The sequence below is a fragment of the Ranitomeya variabilis genome, chromosome 1, assembly GCF_051348905.1.
Source record: "Ranitomeya variabilis isolate aRanVar5 chromosome 1, aRanVar5.hap1, whole genome shotgun sequence".
NCBI lineage: Eukaryota > Metazoa > Chordata > Amphibia > Anura > Dendrobatidae > Ranitomeya > Ranitomeya variabilis.
In genome coordinates, this window is record NC_135232.1 from 1,109,307,750 (window position 1) to 1,109,326,228 (window position 18,479).

The 18,479-nt window shown below is 42.8% G+C and overlaps 1 protein-coding gene across 2 annotated transcripts in view; it reads left to right on the plus strand.

The window, feature by feature from the left end:
* Nucleotides 1–8,850: 8,850 nt before the first annotated feature.
* Nucleotides 8,851–18,479, plus strand: part of LOC143793309 (uncharacterized) — a 56,260-nt gene continuing 46,631 nt past the window's right edge. For both annotated transcript variants that reach the window (XM_077280171.1, XM_077280172.1), the window contains exon 1: nt 8,851–8,985. The gene's annotated coding sequence lies outside the window, so the exon portion shown is untranslated. The remainder of the gene's footprint in view (nt 8,986–18,479) is intronic.

Consider the following 18,479-nt stretch of genomic DNA (forward strand, 5'->3'; position numbering starts at 1 on the left):
GTCGGCTGCACATCCCAAAGATGCTCCATACAAGGCAGGATGGATCCATGCTTTCATGTTGTTTACGCCAAATTCTGACCCTACCATCCGAATGTCGCAGCAGAAATCGAGACTCATCAGACCAAGCAACGTTTTTCCAATCTTCTACTGTCCAATTTCGATGAGCTTGTACAAATTGTAGCCTCAGTTTCCTGTTCTTAGCTGAAAGGAGTGGTACCCGGTGTGGTCTTCTGCTGCTGTAGCCCATCTGCCTCAAAGTTCGACGCACTGTGCGTTCAGAGATGCTCTTAGGCCTACCTTGGTTGTAACGGGTGGCGATTTGAGTCACTGTTGCCTTTCTATCAGCTCGAACCAGTCTGCCCATTCTCCTCTGACCTCTGGCATCAACAAGGCATTTCCGCCCACAGAACTGCCGCTCACTGGATTTTTTTTCTTTTTCGGACCATTCTCTGTAAACCCTAGAGATGGTTGTGCGTGAAAATCCCAGTAGATCAGCAGTTTCTGAAATACTCAGACCAGCCCTTCTGGCACCAACAACCATGCCACGTTCAAAGGCACTCAAATCACCTTTCTTCCCCATACTGATGCTCGGTTTGAACTGCAGGAGATTGTCTTGACCATGTCTACATGCCTAAATGCACTGAGTTGCCGCCATGTGATTGGCTGATTAGAAATTAAGTGTTAACAAGAAGTTGGACAGGTGTACCTAATAAAGTGGCCAGTGAGTGTATATATACAGTATACTGTGTATATATATATATATGTATATATGTATATATATATATATATATATATATATATATATACTAGATGGTGGCCCAATTCTAATGCATCGGGTATTCTAGAATATGTATGTAGTTTATTTATGAAGATTTCAGAATAATGCAATGAATACCCAGGATTCGGCCGGCCGAACGCGACCAATTAGCGAAGCGTGGTTCAAATCCCGCGCCAATTCGTGGCCGGACTGCGTCTGTCGCTGATTGTTTGCGGCTGGCCGGGCGTGACCAATCAGTGAAGCCAGGGCGAGCTCCAGGTTTTTGAGGGCCCTGGGCGAAAGAGTCTCACAGCCCACGTAGCATATAACACAGCCCACATAGTATATAGCACATCCACGTAGTATATAGAACAGCCATGTAGTATATAGCACAGCCACGTAGTATATAGTACAGCTACGTAGTATATAACACAGCCACGTAGTATATAGCACAGCCACGTAGTATATTGCACAGCTACATAGTATATAGCACAGCCACGTAGTATATTGCACAGCCACGTAGCATATTGCACAGCCACGTAGTTTATAGCACAGCCACGTAGTATATAGCACAGCCCACGTAGTATATTGCACAGCCACATAGTATATAGCACAGCCCATGTAGTATATTGCACAGCCACGTAGTATATTGCACAGCCACGTAGTAACGTAGTATGTTGCACAGCCACATAGTATATAGCACAGCCCATGTAGTATATAGCACAGCCCACGCAGTATATAACACAGCCCATGTAGTATATAACACAGCCACGTAGTATATAGCACAGCCACGCAGTATATTGCACAGCGATGCAGTATATAACACAGCCACATAGAATATAGCACAGCCCACATAGTATATAGCACAGCCCACATAGTATATAGCACAGCAACGTAGTATATAACACAGCCCACGCAGTATATAACACAGCCCACGTAGTATATAGCAATGTGGGCACCATATCCCTGTTAAAAAAAGAATTAAAATAAAAAATAGTTATATACTCACCTTCCGGGGGCCCCCAGATCCAGCCCAGGCCTTTAGCGATGCTCCTCACAGCGCTCCGTTCCCAGTAATGCCTTGCGGCAATAACCCGTGATGATGTAACAGTCTCGCGAGACCGCTACATCATCTGGGGTCATTGCTGCAATGCATTCTTGGGACTGGAGCATCGCGAGGAGCGGGAAAGGCTGGCGCGGACGCCGGAAGGTGAGAATATAATGATATATTTTTTTATTATCTTTAACATTATATGTTTTACTATTGATGCTGCATAGGCAGCATCAATAGAAAAAAGTTGGTCACACTTACAGGGTTAATGGCAGCGTTAACAGACTGCGCTACACCGCGTTATGCCGCGGTGTAACGCAGTCCGTTTAACTGACTGCTAAACCGCTATGTGGGTGCTGACTGGAGGGGAGTATGGAGGGGGCACTGACTGGAGGGAAGTAGGGAGGGGCCAATTCGCGGCCGGACTGTGCCTGTCGCTGATTGCTCACGCCCAGCCGGCCGCAACCAATCAGCGACGTGGGATTACCGTTACAGACAGACAAACACACGGAAGTGGACCTTAGACAATTATATATATACATATATACTGTATATATAGATATATACTGTATTTATATAATATTCACTTACATTTGTTTTGTGTGTGTAAACATTATATTTGAACATGGTATCTGGCTGACACATACATCCAGCTCTGGCAAAAGTTAAGAGACCACTGCAAAATGTTCAGTTTGTCTGATTTTTCTCTTTATAGGTATATTTTTGAGTAAAATGTAGTTTTTTCATTTATTCTATAAACTACTGACAGCATGTCTTTGAATTTCAAAGCAATAAATTTTGTATTTTTTTTCTGAAAAGGAGAAGTGGTCAAAACGAAAAAAAAAAATAAAAAACGGTGCTTTCAGACCTCAAATAATGCAAAGAAAGCGAAGTTCATAATCATTTAGAAACAACAATACTAATGTAGGAAGAGTTCAGAAATCAATATTTTGTGGAATAACCATGATTTTTAATTACAGCTTTCATGCGTCTTGGCATGCTTTCCACCAGTCTTTCACGCTGCTACTGGCCTGTCTCCTGGTAGCGCCTCCAGCCTCTGGACACTACACTGACAGACACAGCAAACCTTCTTGCCACAGCTCGCATTGATGTGCCATCCTGGATGAGCTGCACTACCTGAGCCACTTGTGTGGGTTGCAGAGTCCATCTCATGCTACCACGAGTGTGAAAGCACAACCAACATTCAAATGTGACCAAAACATCAGCCAGAAAGCATTTGCACTGAGATGTGGTCTGTGGTCCCCACCTGCTGAACCACTCCTTTATTGAGGGTGTCTTGATAATTGCCAATAATTTCCAGCTGTTGTCTATTCCATTTGCACAACAGCATGTGAAATTGATTGTGAATCAGTGTTGCTTCCTAAGTGGACAGTTTGATTTAACAGAAGTTTGGTTTACTTGGAGTTTTATGATTTCTTTTATGATACATGGACTCCAAATCAAACCTCCCTTATGACCTACAACTGTGAAACACTGTCGCCCTTTACAAACTACAAGGGCTACAGCCTTCCCCATATGAAGTAAAACTACCACTAGTGTTGAGCGATACCGTCTGATACTTGAAAGTATCGGTATCGGATAGTATCGGCCGATACCCGAAAAGTATCGGATATCGCCGATACCCGATACCAATACAAGTCAATGGGACACCAAGTATCGGAAGGTATCCTGTATGGTCCCAGGGTCTGAAGGAGAGGAAACTCTCCTTCAGGCCCTGGGATCCATATTAATGTGTAAAATAAAGAATAAAAATAAAAATATTGATATACTCACCTCTCCGACGCAGCCTGGACCTTACCGATGTAACCGGCAGCTTCCGTTCCTAAGAATGAGCGCTTGAAAGACCTTAGATGACGTCGCGGCTTGTGATTGGTCTCGTGGCGGTCTCTGAAAACAGGTCCCGATTATACTGAAGCAGTTCTCGGCACTGTTGTTTCTGGGCCGGTGACAGTGTTTCTGCCACTCTGACATCCTCAGCCCTGGCTTCAGGATTGGCCCCCAGGCTTGTAGATTACACTGGTTCCCTATCTCATATATACCTATAAACAGGCACCACTCATTGATGATATAGAAAAAAACTCTTTATTAAACATCAGAAAACACCAAACATGGTGAAAATAGCCCACAGTGGGCAGCAAGTGAGAGACAACGGATACAGAATAAAAAAGGGTAGACACCTGGCAACAAAATCATGAAGAAATATACTATAGATTACTGATGTAATATACTAACTTGAAATGCTTTGTATGTAAACAAGGGTAGTATGTTTTAATATTATATGCAGTATATTATCATAGTCTCTGCACAATTAGTCACACTGCAATGTTGCATACCAAAAACACATATACTCCTAGTACGAGGAGAGGCTAGTACACCTTATATGCCACATAATAGAAAAATGCACAGAGACTATACTGACCATACGCATGAAGTACAACATCAGTTCATATTTACCAAATAGAATGGATAGCCAGGCGTCCACCACACCCGACGCGCGTTTCGCACGGAGTTGCTTCGTCCACGTTGATGTGGCACTCTTGGTACAACTTTCTTCTCCCTGGCTGGTGGACCTTGTAGTTTAGTTCACTCATTTTTTTTGCCCACCTCGTAAGGTCCTTGCCACTTGGCCAAAAATATACCTTCGACCGTGAGTATCAACACCAATACCTGGTCTCCAGGGCTAAACTGTCTCAGCCTCACTGCCAGATTGTAGACCTTTGCCTGCGCCTCTAGTGTTGAAGAATGCTCTCCTTCAGTACCTTTGCTATCTGGCTGTAACCAGTTCTGTACAAGATGCAGCAGATCGAACATTTGGGAACGAGGAGGTTTATAACCGCAGTATGCCCAGTGGTGGACACTTTGAGCACGGACAGACATAGTCACCTATGAGCATGCCGGTATCTCAGTTTTTAATTTGGAAAATTTCCAGGCATCCTGTAAGACCAGGTCATAATAAGCCATCTGGGGCTTGCTGTTGTGAATTCTGCTTTTGGGCTCCCTCCGGTGGTTGTAGGTGGTAATGCAGTTGCGCCTGAGTTGCAGTCCTGGTCAGGTGTATCTGCTGATTGCAGTTCTGACTGGGGTATTTAGGTGTGCAGGATTCATTAGTCCTTGCCAGTTGTCAATTGTTGTTGGGAGGTGTAGGACCTCTGCCTGGTTCCTCCTGCCTTTCTGCCAAATCTGCAAAGATAAGTGTCTGGTTTTTTTTCCTGTGGCACACATGTTGTGTGCTTCACAATTCAGTGCTATTCTTTGTGTTTTCTTGTCCAGCTTAGATTGTGTCAGTATTTTCTCAGTCTTGTTGGATTCTCTGGAGTGGCAGATATACATTCCATGTCTTTAGTTAGATTGTGGAACTTTTTGTATTATCTGCTGTGGATATTTTTGGAAGGGTTTTAATACTGACCGCCTAGTAATCTGTCCTATCCTTTCCTATTTAGCTAGAGTGGCCTCTTTTGCTAAATCCTGTTTTCTACCTGCGTGTGTCTATTCTTCTCCTACTCACAGTCATTATTCGTGGGGGGGCTGCCTATCCTTTGGGGGTCTGCTCTGAGGCAAGGTAGCATTCCTATTTCCATCTATAGGGGTATTTAGTCCTCCGGCTTTGTCGAGGTGTCTAGGGTATGTTAGGCACACCCCACGGCTACTTCTAGTTGCGGTGTTAGTTCAGGATTTGCGGTCAGTACAGGTTCCACCGACTCCAGAGAAAGTTTCATGCGGCTCCAAGGTCACCAGATCATAACAGCTTGCCAGTTAGATAGAGGGCCAGTACCTCCTCACACTGCTCCGGCGGTAGATTCTCCCACTTTGCCACCCTTTTAAACACAGTCAAAAAAGCTTCTACATCATCGCCTGGGGTTATTTTTTGCATCACACGTCTTACTGGTTTCCGGACATATGTGTCATCACCTGGACTTGGGAAAGGGGCTGCCGGTCTCCCACAAACCACCTCTGCGAGCAACTCAATCTGCTGCTGCTAGTGCTGCTGAATCTGTTGCATAAGCAGCTGACTTGTCTCCTACTGGGCTTTCACAGGGTGCTTAATCAGGTCCTGCATGTTGTTTGACTTTGCTTCCTGGCTCACTGCCAACTTCACTCAGAACATTTGGTTTGTCCACCGCTCGCACCTCTAGCACCAACTGTAGAGGATTGTCTCACAGGCATGTTTCCTCTGATGGTTTATTTAAAACACAGCATAAACCACTTCAGGCTCAACAAAATAAAAATGGCCATCCTGGAATAACAGGAAAACAAAAGATAAAGTAAAGCACAGTTCATACGCCTGTAGGGATCCACCCGCTTTGGATAAAACACCAATGCCAGTTCCAAACACACCAAACACCAAATTACTCAGAAGGCTGACTATTTACCTTCTAAAACCACCCTGTGGAGGAGATATGGAGAACAGCCTCCCATCATCTCTTCAGCAGTTTACCTAAAAGCCTATGCCTTAAAATGGTCAATTAACCCCTGTAAGCATTTAGTGTGATGGAGCAAACTTCCAGGTTTCAAATCACTGAAGCTAATAGCCTTAGTGAAACATATCTCCCCTCCAGTATTTTGCCAGTGACTTTGTCACAACCCATTTATGAACTTTAACCTAATATTTTTTTCTTATTAACTATGGCCTCAACATCGTCCTCCCTTTTACACTATTTCTGCCTTATGAACGTTCCACACTATCCCCACTTAAGGTTAACCCCTCTTCACTATTTCCCTTTCAGCTGTTCTCATCTCCATAGTCGTCCCCACGCTTCCTTCCCTCCCCCATTGTATCCATCCTCACACTGTCCCCACTATTCTGCCCCTTCTCTTTACTCTGGCCTCCATTTACTATGTGCCCTCAAACTGCACCCCACCCCTTTTTACAGTAAGTCACTCTAATATTCAGCTCTAATGTGGAGCGCTTTACCTACCTCGCTGTCTTTATTGCTTTTTCAGAACTGCAGTATAATGCGACCTCACCACACCGACGCATATCATGGCATGAAGCTTACGGACGTGAAAACAATCGAATCCAGGGAGCAGGAAATTGGGATGGTATCCTACACTCTACCGGTTCTCTGAACTGGCTAACATTTTAAGAACCAATGCAAATAAAAGACAGTGTCGGAAGGACAATAATAATTCACTTTGGGAGGAAGCCTTGACGAGTAATTGGAACGGGTCTACTCATACTAAGAGCCATAATATACAGCACTGGGGGATGAAGATTACAATACAGTATGAAATCTACCATGAACAGTGCTTATTGCATTCTATTTTATATTTATTTTGCATCAGTATTTTCTTAAAATACAATGCTACATACTGGTGAGAGGGTCTCGGAGAGTGCTAGTGGCCCACAGGTTAGAAGGGGCAAAATATTTCCTTTGCTCTGGACACTAGTAGCCCACGCTACGGCGACGCAGTTTTAGTACATTTTTTTCAACAGCAGAGCAGTCTTTCAGGCAATTGGACAGTCTTTTAGGGAGGCATATACAAGGAAACAAATATACATTCCCCTTTCAGGACTATTTACCCCTTTACATCCATGTCTTAGAATACTAATGACAGTGTATATCAACCATGAAAAAATGAATAGCGCTCTAGATATGTCAGACTAGAGTTGTGCGTGCTCCTGCCGTACAGAAAAGGAAAAACAAGGATAAAGACATGTAACATCAGACTGTCAGTTTTTACCATTATTTGTTATTATTATTTTTAGATACATACAGTGACTTTAAAAATGTTCATACCCTGTGAACTTTTCCACATTTTTTATGTTACACCCACAAACTTAAATGTTTTTTTAATGGGATTTTATATGATATACCAACACGAAGTAGTAAATATTTGTGAAATGTAAAGGAAATAATACGTGGCTTTCTACATATTTGAAAAATATACATCTGAAAAATGTCATGTTCATTTGTAGTCACCCCGTGTAGTCTGATACCCCTAATTGCCTCCAGAAGTCACAAAATTAGAGTCCACCCATGTGCAATTTGTTCTCAGTATAACTACAGCTGTTCTGTGAAGGCCTTAGAAGCTTGTTTGAGAATATTAAGGTTCAAACAGCATCATGAAAACCGAGGAGCTCACCAGACAGGTCAGGGATAAAGTTGTGGAGAAGAGTAAAGCACGGTTAAGTTATAAAAAAAAAAGCCCAAGCTCTGCACATCTGATGTAGCACTTTTTTTCCATTACATATACAACATAGTGAAGGTTTCCAAGTAGAAGCCACCTCAAGAACGAGCCAATCACCTACTTTAGCTGCTTTACAGCTTTTAAAACTTGAACGGGTAGAGTAAACAAAAAATCGAACATATGCAAAGGAATGTCGCTTTGGCATTGTTGTACATATGCTCATTCTATTTTATGCTTTTTAGCACCTTTTAGGAATCCACCGTTGTCTGCACATTTCTTTGCCTTGCGCAATCTTAGGTCTTGCTCAGTTCCATCCACTTCTGCACTTCATTATGACACTTCTCTGATCTGGGGACTGAACTCAGTTAGGAAGATCTGGCATATGAATCTATATATATAATTGTCTAAGGGTTTTTCCGTCTGTCTGTCTGTCTGTCCTGGAAATCCCGCGTCGCCAGGCCTCGACCAATCAGCGACGGGCACAGTATTGACGTAGATGTCATAATGGTTGCCATGGCGACGATGATGTCATAAAGGTTGCCTCGACCAATCAGTGACAGGCGCAGTCTGCCGTGAATTCTGGAATCATCATTGTCCATATACTACGGGGGGACATGCATATTCTAGAATACCCGATGCGTTAGAATCGGGCCACAGTCTAGTCTATTATAAAGGTCTGTCATCTGAATATAGTTAGGTAATTTATTATCAGGGTCTGAAAGTATATAATATTCAGCATTCTGCTGCAGAATTGTATGACTGCAGCATAAGTCTCAAAACCTTACAGAAGTGTGACCTCACCTGAATACCTGTTTCTGGCAGCCCTATGCAAATTAGGTGGAGACTTCTCTGCATGTGATTCTGCTTCCTTATACTGTACTTGCATATAAGCACGAATATAAGGCTGGTAAATCACTTGTAGTCCTGGTGGTGGATGTACAGTACATTGGGTGGGGGTCCGGGAGGCTCATCATCAGCCGTTAAATCTCAGAGAAGGATTTTACTGGACGTGGGAACCCAAATAATTGTAAGTCAATTTACTTTGCTGTTATCCTCTAAAACATTTCAAAATACAAATGCTGACATATAGTATAAAAGTGCAACGTACAGAAAACCTCTCAAAATATGGATACAATAAGAGGAATTAGGGGTTCAAATATAGGCAAAAGAGATATGTTTGGGTAGATAGATAAATAATAGATGATAGATAGATAGATAGATAGATAGATAGATAGATAGATAGATAGATAGATAGATAGATAGATAATAAAAATATTTAGAATTGAGAGTCCTCAGTGGTATCAACCACTGAGGACTCTCAATTCTAAATATTTTTCTATCTACTGACTAACACGGTACAAAGATATATATCTTTCCTGTATCAAGATAGATCATAGATATTTGAAAAATGGAACGGCACACTTTCCAAACAGGCGGCTGCACTGCACAGGCCTCCCGGCAAATAATTTGTATACTTGCCAAATACAAAAACAAAAAGTGGGAAGCAGCACTACAAAAATTACAAAAAGAGTAAGGTGGACTTAACTGTTTCCCCCTCCTCTCCAAGGCCGCAGGGGATGCCACCCCTCCCAGGGGATCCCGTCCCTCGCAGTACCTTCTTGCTTCAGATTCTGCTTGAACCCCCCACTCAGTTTCACCACCATCTTTGCGGAGAGCAGGTGTGGCCTCAGGGCCTCTCGGGCTGGGGCCTTTCTGGGGGGTTTCATTACAATTGTTTATTTTGCTCACTTTGTGAATAAATAATGCAAAGTTTGTGGATATTTTGTGTAAATAAGTAGGATTTTCTTACAAATAAGAGGATTTTCTTAGAAATGGCCTCTCATTGTGAAATGTGGGTACTTGCTGTTTTATGAAGTTTATGGTTATTACATTTTTTTTGTAACTGATTTTGTGTACTCTCTTTTAATACATCCCTATGAAGTTCAATGATTACTCTTAGAGCCCAGAAATTGAGATAAATAGATATTACAGGTGGTTTTTTAACCTGTGCCTGTCAGGGGCACTGCACCTGAACTCGGGGGCACCCGACGGAGGGTTAAAATAATGTTATAAAACCATAGCTCCCAACCGTCCCTCATTGTGCGGGACTGTCCCGGTTTTGTTGCTTCACCCCGCTGTCCAGCACGGGACGCTCTGATCCCGCCCCCCCGCCTGCCCTCCCTCCTTGAAGACGATTCTCACCTCACCTTGCTCCAGCAATGCCTGGTCTCGGCGTACACAGCTCGTCCTGAATGAGTGGTCACGTGGTACCGCTCATTAAGGTCATGAATATGCGCATATTCATGACCTTAATGAACGGTATCATGTGACCGCTCACGCAGGAAGAAGGTGCTGCGCCGGGAGTCGGGACAGAGTGAGGGGGATGTCGGCGCGGCCGTGCGATGTGAGACAGGTGAGTATAAGGAACGGGGGGATGAAGGAGGACATAAGCCGGCACGCCATGCAAGATGGGAGCAGGAGCGGGACCGGGGGGTGGAGAGATAAGCCATGCATTCAGGGGGGAATATGAGCCATGCATTCAGGGGGGAATATGAGCCATGCATACAGGGGGGAGAATATGAGCCTTGCATTCAGGGGGGGGAATATGAGCCATGCATTCGGGAGGGAATATGAGCCATGCATTCGCGGGGGAATATGAGCCATGCATACAGGAGGGGGACTATGAGCCATGCATTCAGGGGGGGGAATATGAGCCATGCATTCGCGGGGGAATATGAGCCATGCATACAGGGGGGGGAATATGAGCCATGCATACAGGAGGGGGAATATGAGCCATGCATACAGGAGGGGGAATATGAGCCATGCATTCGGGGGGGAATATGAGCCATGCATTCGGGGGGGGAATATGAGCCATGCATACAGGGGGGAGAATATGAGCCATGCATTCAGGGGGGGGGGAATATGAGCCATGCATTCGCAGGGGAATATGAGCCATACATACAGGGGGGGACATGAGCCATGCATACAGGGGGGAATATGAGCCATGCATACAGGGGGGGGAATATGACCCATGCATACGGGGGGGGGAATATGAGCCATGCATACAGGGGGGGGAATATGAGCCATGCATTCAGGGGGGGAATATGAGCCATGCATACAGGGGGGAATATGAGCCATGCATTCGGGGGGGAATATGAGCCATGCATTCGGGGGGAATATGAGCCATGCATACAGGAGGGGGAATATGAGCCATGCATACAGGGGGGGAGACTATGAGCCATGCATTCAGGGGGGGGAATATGAGCCATCCATTCGGGGGGGGGGAATATGAGCCATGCATTCAGGGGGGGATATGAGCCATGCATTCAGGGGGGATATGAGCCATGCATACAGGAGGGGGGAATATGAGCCATGCATACAGGAGGGGGAATATGAGCCATGCATACAGGAGGGGGGATATGAGCCATGTATATGGGATGGGGGGGAATATGAGCCATGCATACAGGAGTGAGGGGGATCATGTGGGATCATTATACAGTATTGAGAACTGTGTGGCCATTATACAGTATTGAGCATCATGTGTGGTCGTTATACAGTATGGAGCATCATGTGTGGCCGTTACACAGTATGGAGCATCATGTGTTGCCAATGGCCATTATACAGGATGGAGCGTGATGTATGGTCATTATACAGTATGGAGCATCATGTATGGCCATTATACAGTATTGAGCATCATGTGTGGCCATTATACAGTATGGAGCATCATGTGTGGCCATTATACACTATGGAGCATCATGTGTGGCCATTATACAGTATTGAGCATCATGTGTGGCCATTATACAGTATGGAGCATCATGTGTGGCCATTATACACTATGGAGCATCATGTGTGGCCATTATACAGTATTGAGCATCATGTGTGGCCATTATACAGTATGGAGCATCATGTGTGGCCATTATACACTATGGAGCATCATGTGTGGCCATTATACAGTATGGAGCATCATGTGTGGCAATTATTCAGTATTAAGCATCATGTGTGGCCATTATACAGTATGGAGCACTGTGTGTGGCCATTTTACAGTATGGAGCATCATGTCGGGTCATTATACAGTATGGAGCACTGTGTGGCCATATTTTTTTTGTTTATAATTATTGTATATAAAACAGTGTGATCAGCAGTGCTAAATGGGTGTGGTTGGGACGTGGATATGGGTGTGACTAATTATGAATGGGTGTGGTCAGAGGCGTGGCCTAAAATTTGCAAACTTTGTCCCTCTTTCACATCTTCAAGAGTTGGGAGGTATGATAAAACTAGAATGTCACATACATAATAATGATGACACTTGTAACACTGTTAATTATTGCACACAGCAATAGTACAGTAAAAAGATAATAGAACGCCATCAAAATGCAGGATTAATGCAAATATTGACAAATGCAGTGATGTCACAGTACAGGGATAATATACACAGTGATGTCACAGTACAGGATAATATACACAGTAATGTTACAATAAGCTTTAGGCAGTTACTGAGCTCAGCGTTTAGTGCCATCAACCTCGTCATGGCCGCTGACTTCAGTGACTGGCTAGAGCGGTGAAACTTGCTGCTGGCGTGACATCAATGCGGCAACCAGAACACTGAGACTGGAGCTGAGGTGGGGAGCCATCGCTGGGCACAAGGAAGGGGAGTTCCTGTTGCTTGTTATTTTAGGTATTTTACACCAACTTTCCTAACAGTGGACACCCCTTTAAGTTCTTTTCTTTTTTCAGACTGGATAACAAGTTTAGGAAGTGGAGAGAGGGGAAAAGAATAGTCTTAAGTGGAGAAAGAAGTAATAATAATATTTTTTATTTATATAGCGCCAACATATTCCGCAGCACTTTACAATTAGCGGGGACATGTACAGACAATAAAGTTAAGACAATTTAAACAGTGACATTAGGAGTGAGGTCCCTGCTCGCGAGCTTACAATCTACAAGGAAATGGGGGGGACACAATAGGTGAAAAGTGCTTGTTATTTCAGGTCTGGCAATTATAATACATAGGGATTTTTATATAAAGCTGCATGATCCGGTCATCAGCCCGTGTGTTTAAGTGCAATAGTCAAGTATCAAGTGCAGTTATCGTGTGCATGGAGGGTGTGGAGACAGATGAATAGTAGGGTGCAGATTCAGAGTAATATTTTGAGGGAGGGAACAGGGAAAAGTTAGTTTACTGAGTAGTTGATGTGGTAGGCTTGTTTGAAGAGATGGGTTTTCAAAGCGCGCTTGAATAGGTCCGGGCTAGGTATCAGTCTGATCGTCTGGGGAAGTGCATTCCAGAGAGCTGGCGCAGCACGAGAAAAGTGGCGCAGCACGAGAAAAGTCTTGGAGACGGAGGTGCGAGGTTCGGATTACGGGGGATGTTAGTCTTAGGTCAGAACGGAGGGCACGTGTAGGGCGATAGACAGAGATGAGAGAGGAGATATAAGGCGGTGCAGAACTGTGGAGAGCTTTGTGGGTGAGAGAGATGAGTTTATACTGGACCCTGTAGCGAATGGGTAGCCAGTGTAATGACTGGCACAAGATGGAGGCATCGGTGAAGCGGCTGGATGGAGGGAAGTAGATTTCTCTTCTATGATGTATCACAAAGTTTCTTATATTCAGTATTATTGATTTATGTAAAGTTTGTTTTAAGTATAGTTCCCATTTAGGTTTCTATGGATATTAGTTTTTCTTGTCACTAAGTTTTTTCCATTAAACATATAGACTAGGAAGGCTCCAGATGGTTACATCTGGCTGCAACGCTATCAGGAGCGGGTGGTGCAGAGGCCAATAAAGACAGAGAAGCTTGGAAGCCATAGTGAGTACAGAATACTTGCATGAGGTGCGAGACCTGATGGCTGAGAGTTTTTGCATGACGTGGGCCCTAATCCGCAATGGAAGCAAGTTTTTCATCCTGCATGGAGAGACTTTGGCAGTGGTAAAATGGAGGTTGGCAGTAATGACATGTTCCTATTCGGAGAGAACCGAATGGAGAGTGGAGCAGTATGAATACTTTACCAATTGGATGTCATGGAGCAGACATGGACAGTTATGGGCTGTGAGATGATTCTGGAAGGTGAGATACTGTCAGCCTGGAGTCAGTAAATCTAATGGCACTTTGCGAATAGTCAGCCTGGTGAGAGAATCAGTTTTGGGTGGTGCTGGGGAGACAGTAGATAGAACCTACTTGGAGTTACGGAAGATCCCTATTTTTGTGGGCCTGAAAATAATTATGTGAGATCTAGTCACCCTACAAGCCTGAAAAAAGGCCGGGTAGTTTAGTCCTGGACTAGACCGGACTGTGGAGAAGACGGTGGGAGCAGTGGTGACTTGGGAGCTCTTGAGAATCATGCGCATGGAGAGAACACTGCTCTACTGTCCTGTCCTAATTAATTTTGTAATATTAACTTTCCTTCCAAACAAGTGTTTATTCACAAACCCACTTTCTTTTTGTGAAGACACACAGATTATTTCCTTGTCGGAAAAGTACAATTACTGCAGCTACAATCTAAACATACAGTACCGCGGAATGCAGTAATTCCAGTTCAGTCTGGCCTGGCCATCATCGGATCGCGTGCCATGACCTATTTACATATTTTCCTTTTACTGCATGTGCAAATATTTTCCTAAAGATTTTTTAAAACCCCTAAATTTTTGCCAGAACATGGAAGATTTTGATGCATTACATGCCTTCCAGGATCACTTTCAGCAGTATAACTCTTCATCTGCCTTTTTATAGGGGATATCTACATTGCAGTAAATAAAATGTAATAGATATCGGTGATGAATACTGCATAAAAGCAGATAACAATCATCTTTCAGCTTTTTCCCTTGTGCTTCTTTAAATGTTGCATACAAGCAGCTTTCCGAATGTTTCGACAAAAAACTTAACAGTGCAGAACTCACAATAAAATTAGACTGAGCATTATATGCAAAGCATAACGTAGCGTACAGGTCTCCAGTGACTTCACCCGTGGTCACAGGTCAAGGAAGGGGAGATCCATTTCACCATATCCTGTGCGTTGGATGCATATAGGGATATATGGCTGGTGCTGGCTGTGTTATACAGCAGCCTCTAAAAGCAGTGATCTGAGCTAGCACCGATCACTGCTGTGTTACCGCTTAGATGTTTCTGTCAATCAGTGAAGTGGTGCAATCTATGGGGGGCTTACGTGCCCATTGCCCCATACACTACATTCACCCCAAACCTACTCCTGCAGAGCAAATATTGGGCCACTAATCAGTTAGCCAATCCCTGCCTGAAGTTGACATGTCTCATCAGTGAGTGGTCATTCTTGTATGTCAAGGCGGACCGGCAAGTAGGAGCAGAGTTGACCCAAAAAGCCTCAGATTGGGAACTATCATTAAGGTGTATACCACTTTTGTCTTTTTTTTTTTACGTAACTTTTAAGTAATTTTGACTCCAAATTATTAGCTAGGTAACCCTTTTAAAGGTGTTGCGCCCATATGTAAGCAATAGTGAAAGCCACTGAGGACCTCTCCCTATGAGTCATAGCCGAGAAACACTAATAAACAGTGATTCTGAATCTGTTGAATGATGTACGTTAACATATACAGCTCTGGCAAAAATTAAGAGACCACTGCAAAATGTTCAGTTTGTCTGATTTTTCTCTTTACAGGTATATTTTTGAGTAAAATGTAATTTGTTCTTTTATTCTATAAACTTCTGACAACATGTCTCCAAAGTTCCAAGCAATAAATTTTGTATTTATTTTCTGAAAATGAGAAATGGGCAAAATAACATAAAAAATGCATTGCTTGCAGATCTCAAATAATGCAAAAAAAAAACAAGTTGATAATTGAGAAACAACAATACTAATGTTTTACCTCAGGAAAAGTTCAGAAATCAATATTTTGTGGAATAACCATGATTTTTATTCACAGCTTTCATGCGTCTTGGCATGCTTTCCACCAGTCTTCCACACTGCTTTTGGGTGACCTTATGCCACTCCTGGTACAAAAATATAAGCAGTTCTTCTTTGTTTGATGGCTTGTGACTTTCCATCTTTCTCTTGATTAGATTCCAGAGGTTTTCAATGGGGTTCAGGTCTGGGGATTAGGCTGCCCATGTCAGGGTTTTGATGTGGTGGTCCTTCATCCACTCATTGATTGACCTAGCTGTGTGGCATGGCGCATTGTCCTGCTGGAAAAACCAGTCCTCAGAGTTGGGGAACATTGCCTGAGCAGAAGGAATCAACTGTTTTTCCAGGATAAGGCGTCCGTCACACTAGCAGTATTTGGTCAGTATTTTACATCAGTATTTGTTTTTCCAACAAATTTTATTGATTTTATAAATTTAATAGAGGTGAAGGGTAAAGGGTAAGGGAAAAAAGGGTGAAAGGAAAAGAAAAGACAGACATTCATTTATACTGTAGCTTACACAAACAGAAAACGACTGTAGCTTACTCAAACAGATTAAATGTAGCTCAGTATCAAGCTTAATATAACTGTCGCTTCTCAATAAAAAAGTAAGTACGTCATATGATGTATATAAGGGCCTGTCCTGTCTGGAATCACCTAAAGGTGATCCTAGGACTTTGTGGGGGCAAAGTACGGTTCATTTACAAGCCAGAATTGAGGAATAAATGGAATACCGCTTTTCTAGGAACTTGAATAATAAAGTTACCGACGTCAATAAATGTTGATTGTAGTACTTTTCACTTGGGACGTTGGTTTGATTTGGACATAGAAAGGAGACCAGGAAAGCCCATGGAGGAAACACATTTCAGGAAGTCAACTCCTTCCATTGGAGAAGAAATAGTAATCAGTTTAGATGCTAATTTAATTTGTAGCGTAGAGAACTGAGTCCAATTGTAGGGTATTCTGGCTTTTAGAAACTCACGTGTAGTGGATTGAAATAATTTCCGCTTTTGCAGAGTTTCTTTAGATAGGTCTTTAAAAAAGGTTAAATGACTATACGGAGAAGAGAGGAATCTTGGCTCTTTTGATATACCCAGTAGAGTGTTTCTTACCCAGTTGGGGCAAAATGAGACAATAACATCTGTAGCAACATCAGATGGAAGAGCAGATGGCTTGCGTACTCTAAAGGTCTTTTCAATTAAGTTTATCCCCTTTGGCGTTAGGAATTAGATGAGAAATTAGGGAAGAAATGTAATCCCTTAACTGGACGTTTTGGACCGACTTCGGAATCCCTCTGATCTTCACATTGTTTTTCCTTTTGAAGTCTTCCAAATTAGCTAGACTGTTTCTGAAGAAAGTAATATCCTTCTGGATGTTTTCCGATGTTTTACAAATATTTGGGGGTCCATTTGGATAGCAAACTGGACTGGAGATGCCACTCAGAGTTTGTCTACAAGAAGGGGATGAGCAGATTGTATTTCCTAAGGAAATTCAGGTCTTTTAATGTGTGCAGCAAAATGTTAGAAATGTTCTACCAGTCTGTAGTGGCAAGTGCCATCTTTTTTGCAATCATATACTGGGGTAGTAGTGTGCGGGCCTCTGATGCTAATAAGCTGAATAAGCTTATCAAGAAGGCAAGCTCTGCTGTCAGCTGCAATCTGGACTCTTTTGAGGAGGTAGTGGAGCGAAGAACTCTGAAAAAGTGTATGGCAATTATGAACAATAATGCACATCCACTATATGAGCTATTCATGAGACAGAAGAGCACCTTCAGTAACCGGCTAATACTACTGAGGTGTAAGAAGGAAAAATATAGGAAATCATTTGTGCCAACTGCTATGGGGATGTACAACAATAACATTAGGGTTAAATCATCAAGGTGAATGTCTACTTTATTTCTCTACATTTCAGTTCACTCGTTGTGTATGTCCTATTCTAATGTATAATGTATAATGTTCTTCTGTCAACTCCACTGTCATGTCAATTAAGTAATTCATTTATGATTTTTATGATTTAAGTTGTGCTGCTGTGATACAATAATTTCCCACGGGATCAATAAAGTGTATCGTATCATATCGTATCGTATCGAATCTGAGATTGTAGGGAGATCCTGCATTTCTTTATTGTGTGAAGTCTCGTAAATTTTGTATGAGGAATTAATTCTTTCTGTGACATCGGAAGATCTGTTAGATGCCCCTTAACCCCTTCACCCCCAAGGGTGGTTTGCACGTTAATGACCGGGCCAATTTTTTCAATTCTGACCACTGTCCCTTTATGAGGTTATAACTCTGGAACGCTTCAACGGATCTTGGCGATTCTGACATTGTTTTCTCGTGACATAATATTGTACTTCATGATAGTGGTAAAATTTCTTTGATATAACTTGCGTTTATTTGTAAAAAAAACGAATATTTGGCGAAAATTTAGAAAATTTCGCAATTTTCCAAATTTGAATTTTTATGTCCTTAAATCACAGACATATGTCACGCAAAATACTTAATAAGTAACATTTCCCACATGTCTACTTTACATCAGCACAATTTTGGATCCAAAATTTTTTTTTGTGACGGAGTTATAAGGGTTAAAAGTTGACCAGCAATTTCTCATTTTTACAACACCATTTTTTTTTAGGGACCACATCTCATTTGAAGT